This window comes from Panthera onca, chromosome B2, assembly GCF_046562875.1.
Source record: "Panthera onca isolate mPanOnc1 chromosome B2, mPanOnc1 haplotype 2, whole genome shotgun sequence".
NCBI classification, from domain to species: domain Eukaryota; kingdom Metazoa; phylum Chordata; class Mammalia; order Carnivora; family Felidae; genus Panthera; species Panthera onca.
Window position 1 is genome coordinate 85,933,291 of NC_138343.1, and position 17,366 is coordinate 85,950,656.

At 39.0% G+C, this 17,366-nt stretch overlaps 1 protein-coding gene across 3 annotated transcripts in view; it reads left to right on the plus strand.

Annotated features, from left to right (window-relative positions):
- The first annotated feature begins 1,180 nt into the window (after window positions 1-1,180).
- FUT9 (fucosyltransferase 9) overlaps window positions 1,181-17,366 on the plus strand; it is a 200,849-nt gene continuing 184,663 nt past the window's right edge. For 2 of the 3 annotated variants that reach the window (XM_060616212.3, XM_060616213.3), the window contains exon 1: window positions 1,181-1,613. The gene's annotated coding sequence lies outside the window, so the exon portion shown is untranslated. The remainder of the gene's footprint in view (window positions 1,614-17,366) is intronic. The other variant, XM_060616211.3, reaches the window with a different exon arrangement.

Below are 17,366 nucleotides of genomic sequence, written 5' to 3' on the forward strand. Positions count from 1 at the left end.
CACACACACACACACACACACAATCTAAAACTCTCTTCAGTGTGCTCACGGGGAGTAATTCTATCACGTCAAATGTTATTTGAAGAGAGTTGTACTAGACTTTTCTCTAGTCATACCTTTTACACACATAATTTACTTTGCTCTCTGCCTACCCTCAACTATCACGTGAAGATTATGAAACAGAATTATGGTTCATGGAAATCAAGTCAACAATGTCCCAATTGTTTCATATTTACTAAATGTGTGGATTCACCCCTCTGAGCTTGTGAATATAAAAGGCGCTAAATACAGTATCTATTTTCATGCGAGTCTTTGTAGTTTGCGAATAAACAAGAATGATTCAGTCTAACAGAGCAAAGAAAATCTACAACAGGAAAGCGAGGCCAACACGAGGAGAATTTGGGTAAAAACGAAAAGCTCTGCAGTAGAAAGATTGAGAAATATTTCCACTAAACGTGCTAAGTCGTGTCCCGGTTTTTTAGGACACGTTTTTTTTTTAGGGGAAAGGGAGGAAAACCAAGACAGAAGATAATGGACTGCCCCCGTACCCCTTAACATTTACAACCTCCCTAAAAATTGAAAACATGATCCCAGGCAATCGGGTCATAAGACTTTTCTTTCTTTCTTTCTTTCTTTCTTTCTTTCTTTCATTCTTTCTTTCTTCTTCTTTTTTAACCTCTTTAACTAGTCAACCCAGGTGGCAAACAAACACAGCCACCCTTAACCAGCCACAGCTCTGAGGAGCTGGCGACCGCTGCCTGCATTGAGCTCCCTGCCGGCACCTTCTGGTCGGACACCCTGTGCCAAGAAGCTCCCAGGAAGCGAACCGCAGTAGGGGCATGACACAGATGTCATGGATGCACATACGAGAGCATAATCTGACCAGAACGGGGAGACGGCGAGAGCAAAGGCCCGCAGATCCCGGCGGGAGAGCCGCCGCAATGGAGCCGGCGGCGGTGTGTGCGCGCACAGGTGCTTCAGGCCGGTGGCGCGGGGAGCTGTCGCGGCCGCCTCTGGGGCTCAGCGCTCTCACCAGCGCGCAGAAGCCCCGGCTCCAGCCCAGCCTGGGTAACCCCCCGTCTGAGCTACTCGAGGAAGAGCCCAAGGAAAGGGCGCGAAGGGGGAAGGAGGGGAGGGGAGGTGGGGGTGGGGGAGGGAACCATCTCCTCATCTCGCATTTCTCTCCCCGAGCTCTTCTGGTGGGAACCTTTGCTGAGCTCGTGCGCGCCTCCCGCCCCTCCTCCTCTCCACTCTGGGAGATCATCTCCTCTTCTCCCCTCGCTCGCCCCCCTCTCCCCTCTTTCCCTCCCTCCTTCCCTACCGCGTGCCTCCTCCCCTCCCCCTCGACTCCCTCCCCTCCAGCGGCAGCAGCAGTAGCCGCCGCTTCAGCGGAGCCGGAGATGGGCAGAGAGCGCGCGCGCCGCAGCAGCTCCGGATCCACAGCCCTCCCCGCCGGCAGCTCCCTGCGCCCCCGCCGCCGCTGTCGCCGCCTCGGCGTCCCCAGGCTCCAGTCCCGCGCCTAGGACAGCGCCGCCACCGCCGCCCGGCCCTGCCTGCCGCCTGCGCTGCGCAGTCCTCGCGCGCGCCCGGATGGCGCTTCCCTCCCTGGACCGGTGAGTAGCCTGGAGAGCGCGGGGGTCGGGCGCCCGGGCTGGACGCCCAGAGAACACCCCTTGCTTTAGGAGGTACCACAAAACCACCTGCTGTGATTCCTCAACCTCGAGGCAGGGAGTCCAGGGAGGGCGCTGCTCCGCGGTCTCCGAGGGGCTGTTTGATTTCAACTCTACCTGCTGGCAACCTGAACCCCCGCTCCCTGCCGGGGACCGCTGCCGGCAGCTCGCGGTCCCGCCTCACCTTCCAGCTGCCGACCCCCCACACTAAGCCTTAGCGTTGGATGGCCCTGACCCTCCCCGTCACCCGACGCGGGGTCTTCTCTGCCCTCAGGGTCCCCGCGTTTCCCTCTTCTGATTTCCCGCTTCTGTCAGCTGGCAAACGCCCCCGTCTGCCACCCTTCACCGGGTCTCGCGCCTGACAAAGCCTTCTCCTCAAAGTCCGCCTCTGACCCACCTTCTCTCCTTTTACAAAGCCTGCCTGGCTCGCGAGCCCCACTGTCCCGCCGTATTCCTTCGCAGAGCGAATGGTCCACCGGGTGATTTCTGACCTCATTCCCTCGACACGACGGTGCCTCTTTTCTGTCTGCTTTTCTGACAGTCACCTCCGGGAACTGGCACAGCGCTGATCCTGGCTTGTGTACAGTTACTTTGTTTCTTAGCACCTGGGCTGTTTAGGGTCTGATCTGATCAAGCCTGAAAACAGAAAGACAAAAACCAAAATAAAACACACACACACACACACACACAACCTTTTGCGACTAAACTTTTTTGTTATTGTTGTTTAAAAGAACACACCTATTTACGCTGCTCAAATTTGTTCTGTTCATTTTTAGAGGCTTCTTAGCTGACACGGGGAACGCCTCTATTGTACCTGTTCTCCCGGAACTGGTCTTAGTTCCAGGTTGAGAACCATGCACCTGACTGGGTGATGAATCTTCTTCAGCAACGACCCTATCAGCAACTCTTGAGGATAAGGAGCTTTTCCTTGAAGGAGAGGAGAGTGGCACAAAACTCACCCTTTAAAACCTTTGACTTTGCAATAAGACAGAGCCCTTATTTTTCTTCAGGTTTAATGGCTGAGAGTGGGATATAGTGAGATCAGAAAACGTGTGCTGAAAAGCTCCTGCACAATCTGAGCGCAGGTGTTGTGTAGTATCTTCGAATCCAGTCTTTCTGTAGAAGTTTTCTTAGGGCAGCTGCCCTTTCTTCTGGAACCATGTTTAACGTTTTAGTATCTCTAGTTGGCTTGAGGGAAAACAGAGTTGTGTTCAATGAATGAATATGAGGGAGATGAAGGATTTAAATACTGAAGTTCCCCATGTTTTGAAATCTTAAAAACAAAACTACTCACACACAATTTATGATTCAGTTTTGCAAAGAAGTGATGAAAACATATTAACTTCAGCATATTTTACTCTATAGAACTGATGGTCATAGACCTTTGTGCCCTAATTCATGCAGACAAGAGTATTCAGAAATAAATGTCAGAAACTTTAAAAGGTGCCCCATTTGAGTGTGTGGTGTGTGAATATGAATTTCCTGGTAACGTGATCATTATTTTAACTGATTTTGGAGAAATAAAAATGAAATTGGCTTTCTTGCTCTTGTAGTTGATGCAGAGAGATGTTTCCTCACTTTAAACTAGCAAATCTCTGCCTACACAAGAAATAGAAGGGAAAAGTTGAGCAATTATTTAGAGAATTTGTCTAGTGAGGATTGCCTTAAAAGCTTCCCTTACCCAATGTCAACATTTAAAAAAAAATTGTTTTAACTCAAACTGTATCTGAGCCTTTATTTCTCTTTTTCTGTGACATGGGCAGAAATGCAGTGAGCAAGTCACTAACAAGCAATGCTTTTAAGTAATTGTGGAGAGCTGCATCTAAAGTCAGGAGGAGCTATGAGTAATGACTTTACTGTTGGTTTTCTAAATTTAGAAGTTTTGGTTGTTTAAACTTAATGCTCGACTAAGAAGAATATTCAAAAACAAGTTTTAAAACTTACAATTACTACAAATATGCATATGTGGTCATATGAAGTGGACAGATGGTATATAAGTTATGAGCTGAATCAAAAGGTCATTTTTTTTCCTTTTAATGCTTTTACCGTTTTATAACAGTGGATGCTTACTGTATGCAACGTGTCCAACAACATTGAATCTGTATTGGAAAAGATACACCCAGTTGAATGAAAAGGAAAGCAAGGAGCAATGATGACTTTGATCAGTTATTGTCCAAAATTGTATAAATGATAAGTTCAAGTGATATATGCTAACATAATTCTAATTAATGTCAAATTCTAAACAGTATCAGAAATGTCTCCACACACCTTTTGCGTGGATAAATGCTTATTTATATACATGCAATATTAAAATGGTCTCAGAATTGGCTATGAAAATGCAAGTAATTAATCTGCCATACATTCTGGCAGGAATTTCAGGAACTCTTGATTAACTGGAACTCAGGATCTGCCTAAATTTCAAGCCATTGTCATTTTTAATATTTTGCAAAACATCTAAATCTAACACTTGGGGAAACAAGGCATACCAATGTTTGAATGGCACACCTTTCAATATCATTAAGTTGTATCTTCTAGTGCTCACAATTATGTGCCACCTAGAGGATGGGATAGGTCTATAGTAAATGTTTACAATGGTAAAGAGAAATTAAAAAATTGGTATTAAGAAATTTAAAACTGCGGAAATTATATAGATTATTTCACCAATAGATTGTATTATTTGAATGCTCTATGTGAAACCATTTTTTGGCCTTGTGTAGTGTGTGTGGGGTTGTGCTGAGGAAGAGAAAGCATGCAAGTAGGGAGAGAGAAAGGATAAAAATCTAAGGATACTTGTTTAAATTCTTTACTCAAGTAAAGGTAACTAAATACAGGTTCTGTTATTTTGGTATTTGGGATAATAGCTTTTTTCCAACTTGGATTTTAAGAAATGTTTCCTTAATTACAGCAATAACAATTCCCTTTTTTTTTTTTTAATGAAGTGGCTCATCTGTTTTATTCAGTAAAACCTGGGGATTATAGCCAAACTGTTTTATGTCAACTAATTGACCTAAATAATATTTTAGACAAATTTAAAAACAAAACCGTGAAATAAGGAAAACACAAATGTTCACACACCTAAAATTATATTAAATAAAGAGCCAAGTGCTTTCTTTAGTGTTCTATGAAGGACAGAAGATTCCATTGAGGGATAACTACATAAAATATTTTTATAGCTTAATATATATCTCTTATATTTTTCTGTTTATATACCCATATATATTCAATTTTTATGGATTTTTGCATTTTTATTTATAATTCACAAAGATCTGCATATCATTAAATGCCTCAAATTTTATGAATTCAAAATAATCCTCATATTTTATTTGTACATATCAAATTATTACATCAATGTTTACATATGGCTGTTTTCCATCTTTATTCCATAGGGGAAGGAATATTTAACCAAAAATTCTCAAACAACAAATAAGCAAAATGAATATTTCGAAACTAGCATGATGATTTAACCAGAGTTTAATAATGCTTTCAAAGTGATACTCTCATAAGATCAATGAAACAATTGAAATTCTTGCAGAAAAGAAACATTTAGATTCTGTGATTTAACATGTGACGGTGTGAAATTCATTTTTATTCATGTAGCTGCAAAGAGAATGTTTGGCATTTTTAAGGGAAGGAAACACAGACTTTAGATATCAATTGGAGGATGTAGAGGGCACTCCATTCTCATCATTTTACTATACCTTACCCAAGGTTTTTAAATAGTTAATAGGAACAGAATTAGAATCCAGGTCTCCTGACCCCATGCTGTAAATCTTTCTATAAAATAAAAATCAATTTTCCCTCTGATTTTATTTTAAGGTTATCAGGGAAAAATCAGTTTGAGTATTAAAGAACACTGAAAGTTGTGAAATGAAAGTCTGTGCTTCTTCAGGGAATGCCCAGTCCTGTGACCATCACAGTTGAAATTAATATTTTTCTGCTCAGTCTTTTCCACCTTCAGGTAAAAGCTTGGGAAGTGTTTTGAAAATTTAACTGTTATTGGTTCACATAAAAACATTTTAACATTTTTGCTTAATTTTCATCATAAATTCTACACCCATAAGATTTCTTTAATTTCCTGGATACTTCCCTTTTAACTTTTAAGAGATAGTTCATTGAAAAATATTCCTAAAAACAGATTTTGGTTTCCCTAAGTTAAACAGGTGAAATAAACATGTAGTTTCATCTCTCCGTATATTCAGTCTTTTTGTGATCACAGAGAAGGTTTATGTACCCGCACACAAACTTTTTGTGTTTGTTTTGTTTTGTTTTGTTTTGTTTTGTCACTCTAGCCTGTGAATAGTTCAGATGGTCAGGGAAGATAAATTTGTTTCACAAAGTTCCAAGCCTGCAACTGAAAATCCTAGCACTTTTATCTTTCTTGCCACTGATCAGACAGATCAGTGAAAATAAATGACTAAATCAATGGGAAACCATCATCATTACTGGGTAAAAGATAAACTTTCAAATGTATTCTTGGTGATGGTGCCTTATCGGTGCTGTCTCACCTAGGAAGAGCAACATGGTAATATAGATTGATTTCTCAATGACATTATATGGAAGAATACTGTGTTGTCTACGTGTGCCTGGGTTAATTGAAGTTCCAAGAATCTGTGATTTCGGACTGCTGTGTGTCTGGTTCAAAAGCTGAGGGGAGGGGCACCTGGGTTGCTCAGTCGGTTAAGCCTGCTCCAACTCTTGATTTCAGGGTTCGTGGGTTCGAGCCCCACACTGGGTTCTGTGCTGACAGTGTGGAGCCTGTTGGGGATTCTCTCTGTCTGTCTCTCACTCTCTCTCTCTCTGCCCCTCCTCAGCTCATGTGCAAGTGCATTCATTCTCTCTCTCTCAAAATAAATAAACTTAAAAAAAAAAAAAGCTGAGGGGAAAGCCTTGTCTTAGAAAATGGCCTTCTTTAAACCAACTAAGACATGGATTTAACTGAAAAGAATGACTACATTTCTAAGGCTCCCATAACCTAATTTCTTTGGAATATAGTTCAACCTCCACTTATTGAGGGCCTACTGCATGGGAAGAACTGAAGTCATAACTACAGACACAGGACGAATGTGATATAGGTCCTGCCCTCAATCAACTTACAGTATAACTGGAGAGACAGATAAGAACAAACAGAAAAAAGAGCAATAGGACACCAGCTAGCCTTAACCTACGATAGCCACCATGTTACTGAACAAGGATGTCCAAAGAAAAGAAATCAAAAAGACTATACTTAGTCTTAATATGCCTTGCTAAAATTGATGGAGGTTTGCCATGACTAAGTCTTGGCAAAAAAATAATCTATGTTCTTAAAAAAGCATATGTTTTCATTGCTTCCCATATTAATTTTAACTCTGACAAAGATGTTTGATACTTGCGTATTATTAAGAACAAATATAGATGGTCCCATACTAATGAAGCCAATGGTTGATTCAGTCTTCATAGGTCAATGGGTAAGTTTTTAAAGGAAATGTAACTGAATATACACTTTTTAAATTTTTTTTTCAACGTTTTTTATTTATTTTTGGGACAGAGAGAGACAGAGCATGAACGGGGGAGGGGCAGAGAGAGAGGGAGACACAGAATCTGAAACAGGCTCCAGGCTCCGAGCCATCAGCCCAGAGCCTGACGCGGGGCTCGAACTTACGGACCGCGAGCGTGACCTGGCTGAAGTCGGACGCTTAACCGACTGCGCCACCCAGGCGCCCCTGAATATACACTTTTAACATAAGTCTAAAATACCAAGTTTGTCTTTTAAGAAACCTAAATCTTCAAGGAAAATTCTATGGGAAATGTACAAAAGAGGAAAGAAATGGAGATAGTGATCAATATATGTAATATCTATGCAACAATGAACATTTACAAACTGCTTTAGCAAAATATATTTAAATTTAAAGAGGTAATTTTAAGTTTCTGTATCCTATTTACTCTAATAATGAACATTTATTGAGCAGGTATGGCTGTGTGATAGAAAGGGACATAGGGCTGTTAGTGATAATGATGGCTTTGTGCTTTGACCTGTAGGAGACAACTGGCTGTTTCAATAGCTAATTCCTGCTGACTTTAGAGACCCATAAAAGGTCTGAGATTTTACTCTCTAAATTAAGCATGAATAATTGATACTAGAACTTGTTTTGGAGGGACTACATGAGGGCAGTCAATTTAACTTGTCCTATTTGTCCACATCAATAGCTGGCATTTGTCTGACCCACTGAATGGCTAAGCAATTCTTACAGAAATAGGAGTGGAAAAAACATCCAGAGGTGTTGACAGGTATTTACATGGAAAATTCAGAAACTGGGGCCATCCCTTGCTGTTTCTAATACATTTTTTTTGCCAAGATTAAGGGGAATAGATCAAATCATAGATCAAATCATGGTCAGAGCTGTCTGGCGGGGGATGGCAGATTCAGCAGTGTTAAATTTAAGACCCTTGTAACAGTTTGGGAGAGCCATTTTTTCATGTAAAACAGAGATGCCACAGGAGCCAGGCAAGCTGGGAGCTTGAATATACCATTACCATTTCCATTTGATAAATGAGGTCTACAGAACCCTGTCTCACATTGTTAGTCATTGAGTGTGAGTTGACTCACCCCAAAATGATATGTTCCCTGCATGATAGGGAGGTGACCAGTCCAAAGCGCCAAGGGACACTTGCAAGTAGAGGCTGTCTGCCTTTTCCAGAGGCTTTTGTCAGCAATATTGTTAGTCACAGAGGCCTTTATTTCACAGATTTATTAGGAATGTGGGACACCAAATGTAGAGACTATGCCACAGCTTACTTGACAACTTCCAACACAGAGTATGGGCTAGGACCTCAGTCAAAGGATGCCAATTTTTGGATTAGCTGATATGAAAGTCCAGGTAAAATATCCAAGTGAGTTACATACTGTCTCCAGTACCCACAGATTCTAGTAAGATCCTGGGCACCTTTTTTGTTGGTTGGAGTTGAATAGACCAGCGGTTTTTCTTTGACTGCCAGATGGATTAAATAATACAAATCCGCCCATATAGTCCCAAGAAACCTTATTTGATAAGCAGAGTCCTGAATTCTGTCAGGGTTTATCAGTCACTTTAATTTGTGTGTGTGTGTGTGTGTGTGTGTGTGTGTGTGTGTGTGTATGAAAACACCACAGTCAAGACATTGCTGATGGAAGCTTCTGACTTTGTCATAAACAGGATATCATTATGTAGTTAAAGTTTTGTGCAGCGGAGGCTAGAGGCATTCATACTGCCAACCTACTGATGGCAAATGGCAGAGGAATTCAGCTACCCCTGGAGATAACCTGTTGTAACTTGGGGAGTTACTGCAAATGTATATCCATGGTCATGACACATGAATATGAGTTTATCATTGTCCTTGGGGGCCAACAGGATACAAAAGAAGGCATTGACACAGTCCAGTGTAGTATAGAAATTGTTTAGTCTGTGCAATGAATTCAGTTACATGAACAGTTAGGGATAATCTACTCTGAGCTTCCAGTTCTGTCTTTTTCATTATTTATATTGAGCTGTTCTGTTAAGATATTGCATCTTGTACTACCCATGTGGTCTTCAGGTGTGTAATCAGAGCTGTGATTTACTTTTCTTGTCCTGGGATTTTATACTGGTTTTGTTGGTGGACCATCTGGGAAGAAACAGAAAGAAGACTAGAAAGTGATTTGCATGTTCTATTAACACTTCTCTACATGTGGCCTTACCCAACTGTAGTAATCTTCTCAGGCACTTAATGGGCGATGAAATATAAGCATTTAACATATCAATTTTTACCATATAGTCAAAGGTAAAAACAACAAAATAGCACATTAAGTTGGCCCCAAAGTTTCTATTCACAAGGTCATGTTAGCTTTCCTTTTCCATTGAACTCTGCTTTAATGCCATTAGCTAGATCTGACTATTCTATAGATCCAGGTGAGAAAGTGACTTGAGTATTCACATCTAACACATCTGTAAAAGTTTGATTCCCCCTTCCACTTGAAATTTCTAGCATACTCTGTTGGATATATATGTATCAGGTAGGGATAAGGATACCTTGACTTCTAATTATGTCTCACTTTATTTATTTATTTATTTATTTATTTATTTATTTATTTAATTTTTGTTTGATATATTTTTTTAAATTTACATCCAAGTTAGTTAGCATATAGTGCAACAATGATTTCAGGAGTAGATTCCTTAATGCCCCTTACCCATTTAGCCCATCCCCCCTCCTGCAACCCCTCCAGCAACCCCCTGTTTGTTCTCCATATTTGAGACTCTTTAATGTTTTTGTCTTCCTCCCTGTTTTTATATTATTTTTGCTTCTCTCCCCTTATGTTCATCTGTTTTGTATCCTAATCCTCATATAAGTGAAGTCATATGATATTTGTATTTCTTTGACTCACTAATTTCACTTAGCATAATACCCTCCAGTTCCATCCACATAGTTGCAAATGGCAAGATTTCATTCTTTTTGATTGTCGAGTAATACTGCATTGTGTGTATATATATATATATATATATATATATATATATATATATATACCGCATTTTCTGTATCCATTCATCCATCGATGGACATTTGGGCTCTTTCCATACTTTGGCTATTGTTGATAGTGCTGCTATAAACACTGGGATGCATGTGTCCCTTTGAAACAGCACTCCTGTATCCCTTGGATAAATACCTAGTAGTGCAATTGCTGGGTCATAGGGTAGTTCTGTTTTTATTTTACGTCTCACTTTAAATCATAGGTCAAAGTAGAGGGGCAGAGAGGAATCAGGGAACAGGAAAGGAGAGAGACTTCATGTGTATTTTCAGTTTCAAATGATGTGGCAATAGCTTATGGCATAACCAAATGAACTTTGAATATTTTTGGTCCATTCAATACTCTGTATGTGGGGGAGTAAGGCCCTTACAGCTGATATGAGGCCCTCAAGGCTGTGTGGCTGACCAACATCATCTATTTCAGCCTTGGAAATCCCTGGATTCAGAAACCATAACCACACAGAATTTTTTTGCTAGTCAATCTCTGACTCAGTCTTGGCTCACAGACTGGTGACCCTCTTTAAGGACTCCATATTAATTTGGGGAATTAGCTGCCCCATTGTCTAGAAAGCATCTCTAAACTTTTAATGGTTTTAACATTGGGGCTGAGTTTTAACATAAGGGAATGGCTTTCCTTAACAGTGGTGGAGACTTCAAGAATTTATCTAGATTTCTTTGGATCTCTTTCTAATTCTCTTTCTAATTCTTCATCAGAATTCTAAACTCAATCCAGGACAGTAAGAGTTCAGATACTGGTCAAAGCCTCATTTATGGTTTCCCAAAGGAGTTTTTCTATCTTTGCAAAATCTCCCCAAGAAAGTTAAAACTCCCTTATAGCAACCAGCACTCCCTGTAAAACAAACAAACAAACAAACAAACAAACAAACAACAACAAATAACTGAGTGATTTTACTGTTACTCCAAATGAATCTATTTAGCCTGATAGAATGAAGGAGAGGTATAGCCATAAGACAACCATTATTCCTTAATAAACAATGTGTTCCATGCCTTCTTCTTTCTCATGTGAACCAATGTTCTAATGATTCACTTGGGTTCTGTTATGGCATTCTCCCTTTCATACTCAATGTATGTGTTCATCCCTGAAATAGGAGGCAACTCTCTGCCTATCCAGTACAAATCTTAATCTTAATGTTAGTTGTAACTTGTGCCACAGATCAGAGGCTGGCCACCAGATTGGCAAGAAAGTCCTTCCACCTGGAGGAGAATTAACAACAGAACAGCATTTGGAATCTGTATTTTAACCTATTTCCTGTTACTTAGCTTACCCGACCTCCCTTATTCTTCTTGATTAACAAGCAAAAAAAGTGGAGGACCATTATTGCCCAGTTGATTATATAATTTACTACTGATTCCCACAGTCTTCCTTCAAATCCCATTAATGGACCTGCAAGGCCCTCATCCTTCCTTTTCAAGGAAAAAAAAGCCTTGTCTCTGTCAACATCCCATCCTTACTACCAAAATTATCAAAAACCCTGAAGAGTTTGAGATACTACTCTGCATTTAAACTGACCTGAGAACCTGCCACAGATTCATGGATGCTGGCAGAAGACATTAGGGTCAGAGATAAAGGACAATTTATTATTCACAGCAATAGCAGTAGCAAGGGTTTCAGCATTTTTGCAATAGTTCCCTAAGCTCTAGTTTCCACAAGGCAACACCAAGGAGACCAGAGTTAAACATTTCAAGAAAGGGATCCTGAACTTAAGGAATGCAAAACCTTCATAATGGATAATAAGTAAGTCTCCTTTTACTCTAGAAAGAGATACCAGTACTATCTTCTGAGGTTATTTGCTCTACAAACATCTTTTAAAAGAAGTTCAGGGGGTGCCTGGATGGCTCATGAACAGCAGACTCTGGATTTTGGCTCAGGTCATGATCTCATGGTTTGTGAGATCGAGCCCCGTGTCAGACTCTGTGCTGAGCATGGAGCCTGCTTGGGATTCACTCTCTCCCTCTCTCTCTGCCCCACCCTCGCTCATGCTCTTTCTCTCTCTCAAAGATAAATAAATAAACATTAAAAAAAGTTGAGAACAAAAAGGAACCAGTGCTTCTTTCATAAGATGTGCAGAAATGTGATAGACCCATGGGAAATTGTCTCCTAACGATGACAGAAGATTTCAATAAGTGCTTGTTTTGATATGCTCTTTATCTAAGGTATGATATATATATTCATCCTTGCTACTTCCTTATGATCTAATGCTTTAAACATGTACAATCTGAGACTGATGAATCTCTCACTAAGACAGAAATTAAGAAGGAAAATTTAAAGCAATATATTGTATTTCAAGTGTAACATTAGACTGTTAATTAGTTGCTACTGAATATTTGGGTTATGGTCTATAGACTGTAGTTATATAATGGAGGACAGATTTAAAGATTGAGCATTTCTATGTAGGAAGTTAAAACTTGAGTCCAAACCACAGGATATAAGAAATGTCTATTTTATGTAATTATAGTAGATTATAAATAAAAACCATTAAACAAAAATGGGGTATATGCATGTTTCCCACAGCCTTAATGTTCCTCCATTATTTTACAGTTTGAAGGGAGCTTAAACTTTTTCAAATAATCAGCAGAAAAAGGCTTATAGCTATTTTATTTTCCTTAATTGTAGACTGTTTCTTCAAGACTGAGCATAGCTATTATCTTCTCTAATATGCATCTCCCACAACCCACGCTGAGACACATGCCTTTCTCTGTGTTGGTGTAATGCCCAAGCTCATCTGTACCATATTATGACTTTACAACATCACACTGGCATGATATGTTTATATGTGTTTCCCCCCACTGATTTACTCTGAAGCTGCTTTCTTACTAATCTTCAAAAGCCTAGTGCCTAGTTCCCCGATTGATGCATGGTGGGCCAATATTTATGCAGGTGAACAAAAGGTAGCAATGCCGATTAACACTGAACTTATCTTTGGATTTTTTAGAAAATTGCCTCCCATAAGGAATAACCGAACCAAAGATATGCAGAATATTTGAGCTGGAATAATCTTTAAGAGTTCTGAATGGCCATTGGTTTGCTGATAGCCATGTTAAATATCCAAATTCCGATGCTGCTTCTGTTTTGTGACATCCTGAAGCATTTACAATTATTTCATATTTAATGTGAAATCTTAAAATTTTGTAGCTTGTATACTTTTAAAAATTGATGAGAGAATCATAAAAATACAATCCAAGCCCTTGTTCAATTATCAAAAGTTTTATCAAAAGTTGATCAATTATCAAAAGTTTCAATTAGCAAAATTATCAATATTATTGATTATATTATCTAGGACAGCTTTCTCTTTTAACCCTCAGTTAGAAATTTCAAAGCCTTTGACTTTTCCCCTTTATCAAAGTGTTAGACTAAGGATGAGCATACCTCACTTTCACCTTTTGCCCTGATGCACAGGTGCTGTTTTCTTCATTTCTTTGTCATAGTGGTTTTTTTTTCCCCTGGTGTTCAGACATCTGCTGCCCATGCATGCCAACCTTTGCGTTTTGTATCCCTGCCCCACATCGGCCACTATTGTTATAACCAGTACTGCCAACTCTGAAATCTGGTGCATTTCTCCCCTGCCTTTTTCTCCAATTTTTCAATTTATTCTGCATCCTATTGCTTACTCATGTTCTAAAAACAAAACACATGAACAAAAGTCTTTCTCCAAGGGTCAGCCACCTTCTGTGCCATGAACTTGAAGAATCAGATGAAATGACGGGCTCTCTGGTTTTTGTTGTGTTTGCTGGTTGTTCATGGGCTGGCTGCAATTTCATTTCAATTCAGGGGCTGTGGTTTTCTGGTTTTGTTGCAGAGCCAATGTGAAAATTTAAGAATTCTAAATTCTGAATTTTGATTAACCAGATTTTTACTATTTTCTTCATACTAAACAGGTCTTTGGTGACCATTTTGTCTCTACAAATGTGCCATGCTACATTAATGAGTACTTCAGAACCAATGAAATATATGTTATTTAGGAAGATAAAACGTTTGGACTGAAATAGATACAAGACAGATAAGGTTTTATGGGAAGATGGAAGGAAATGACTTTGGGTTGTTTGGAGCATGACAGTGGCAAGCTTGAACAAACAAAGGAAAATACAAATATATTGAACAATAGAAGAGTATGAAAACAATGTAGGGACAAAGCAGCAACGTATAGACTGATAAAAACAAATAATTGTCTATGTTATAATTAGGCTTCTATGGAAACACTGCACTATATAGAGGAAAAGCATATATCTGTCTGTAATCAGACATAACTGGGTTTATATCTCCATCTGACTGTTTACTAGCTGAGACTGAAGTCAAATTTCTTAGTATCTCTATGAATCTTTTTCCCATTATGTAAAAATTTTGCATAATTATTGTGAATGTAGAATTAGATAATATTTAGAAATCCCTAAAACACTGGCACCATAAATTTTCATTCAGAAAGTGCTATGTTTTCTCCATACTTAATAATTTGAAAAGACATAATCATTTTAGTTTGTAACAGATGAAGTAAGTGTGCTTTCCAATTGTATAATTAGCAAGTGACATTCATTCTTCCAGGCCACTAGGAGAATTTTGGATTTTTCAAAATAGTATATAGTAATGCAAGAAGCAAGCAGCAGATAATGAGCACTGAAGAACTAATTAAAATCATACTTTTCATGACAATATTAAGTAGATACTTGAAAATAAATTTTGTACTATTATTAGGTTAGTGTGGTATAAAACTTTCCCCCAAGAATTAAAACTCAGGAAGTGAAAGATTCTTTTTCTACTTTGGCTGAACAAAGAAAGCTGAAAAGAGCATATATCCCACCTGAACAATAAGAAAGACCCAGGTGAACTACAAACTCATAACTTTTCTTGAACCCATCAGAAAGCTGAGTTTATAATGCAAACAAATATCCAGAATTGCTAACCCATGGGTAGATTCCTCTATGTAGAAATGGGTCATGGGGATGGTGTCATATGTGGAAGAGAACAAAAGAATACCTGATCACCATACAAGTAGCTAAAAAGAAAGCAGCTACAATTTTGACAAACTGCTAAAGACTAAATGGGGGTCGAATGACAATGTAGAACCTCTGTAATCCCTGGCCCAAGGGAACTTTGAACTTACCAGTGCCTTCACATGGACCTCCATCAGGTGCTGCTAAGAAATACTAGAAGCAGGTAGAACATAAGATGGAGCTTCCCTCAGTAAAGTAGGTGCAGAGTAGAGGATTCACCACCACTGTAGGTAAGGCACAACATCCTACCCTCTCCAAACCCCCAGCTTCCATCCTAAGCAGTTCTAGAGGACGTTGAAGTCTTTAGTTCACCAAACAAGATAAGTCCAATGACCCCCAAACTAATGGGCTTAGCATAGAAGGGGCATTACCCATGTCCAGATATAAATAATTTTCATCAGTTTCAGTTGTTTTACACTTGATGTTTGGCATTGAATAAAAAATGACAGGCTATACAAAAATGAAAGAAAATAAGAACCCATGGTCAAAAGTCAAAACAATGGAGAAAGCCAGATTTAAAGATGACCCAGAGTTGGAATTATCAAATAGGGACTTTAATATGACTATAGTTAATGTGTGAAAGGGCCTAATGGAACAGATGAACAATACACATTAATAGAGAATTTCAGCAGAAAAGTGGAAAATATAGGAAAGATTCAAATGAAGATGCTGGAAATAAAAGGAAATGTTATCACAGATCACAGATTCCTTCAATGTGTTTATTAGTTGACTCAGTTTATCTCACAGAAAAAAAAATCTGTAAACTTGAAGACAGGTCATTAAATATTAGACAAACTGAAAATAAAGCAAAAAAAACAAAACAAAACAAAAACAGAGTCAAAAAGAGTAAAAGGAAAACAAAAATAAAAATACCAGAATAGAGAATCCAAGATTTCTGGGATAATATCCAAAGTTCTACTATACATATAATTCTAGAAAAAGAAACAGAGAGAGAGAGAGAGAGAGAGAGAGAGAGAGAACAAGCAAAAGAAATATTTGAAGACATAGAAGAAACTCTCTTTATAAACACAGGCAATGAACTAGATTTTTCCTGACATTTTTTTAAGAATAATGAAAGTCATGGAGCACCTGGGTGGCTCAGTCAGTTGGGCGTCCTACTTCGGCTCAGGTCATGACCTCACGGTTCGTGGGTTTGAACCCCACATCAGGCTCTGTGCTGACAGCTTGGAGCCTGGAGCCTGCTTTGGATTCTGTCTCCCTCTTTCTCTCCCTCCCCTGCTCACACTATCTCTCTCTGTCTCTCAAAAATAAATAAATATAAGAATAATCAAAGTCATGAAATCACATATCCAAGAAGTCAAGAGAACTCCAAACAAGATAACTATACAAAGTCCACATATGTTAAAAAAAAAGGAAAGAAAGAAAAAAAAAATGGTTTTTCATGTGGTACAAATAAAATACCAGACAGAGAGGTACCTGGGTGGCTCAGTTAAGCATCCAACTCTTGATTTCAGCTCAGGTCATGATTTCAAGGTCACAATATCGAGCCCTGAGAAATCAGATCATGACCTAAAGTTCGTGAGATCAAGCTCTCTGCTGGGTGTGGAGCTTGCTTAAGATTCTCTCTCTCTTTCTCTCTCTCCCCTCTCTCTCTGTCTCTCACTCTGCCTCTGCCTTTCTCCCTGACTCATGCTATCTCTCTCTAAAAGAAACAAAAAAATACAAGACAAAAACATGGATCTACTTAAAAACATGAAAAACATCAGTAACGGTAAAAATAAAATTAAATATCAAGGATTTTAAAAAGTTTTAATTGCTCTAAAAGATAATTGACTATCTAAAACACAATAGAAACAATATATTTGGGGCTTTGTAACCCATCTAAAAGTAGAATATATGTCAATGATACCTCCAGAATTATACACAGTGTAATAATGTTTATTTCACTTATTTTGAATTCCTTGCCATTTGAAAATTTGTACATGTATGTGAACAAATAACATAGTTTGTGCAAATAGCATTTTACATCATTCCAAAGTGTTGATGCACATTATTTCCTTTGATCTTCATAATAAACTTACCTCCATGCAGAGTTAGGGTGGCTGCCTTCTATGAATAAATTTAACAAATGGTGTATCCTTAGGTGGTACTACAGAGTATTTAAACCCTTATAACTTGAAAGGAAGTATAACTTTGGCCCCACTTCATCTAGTC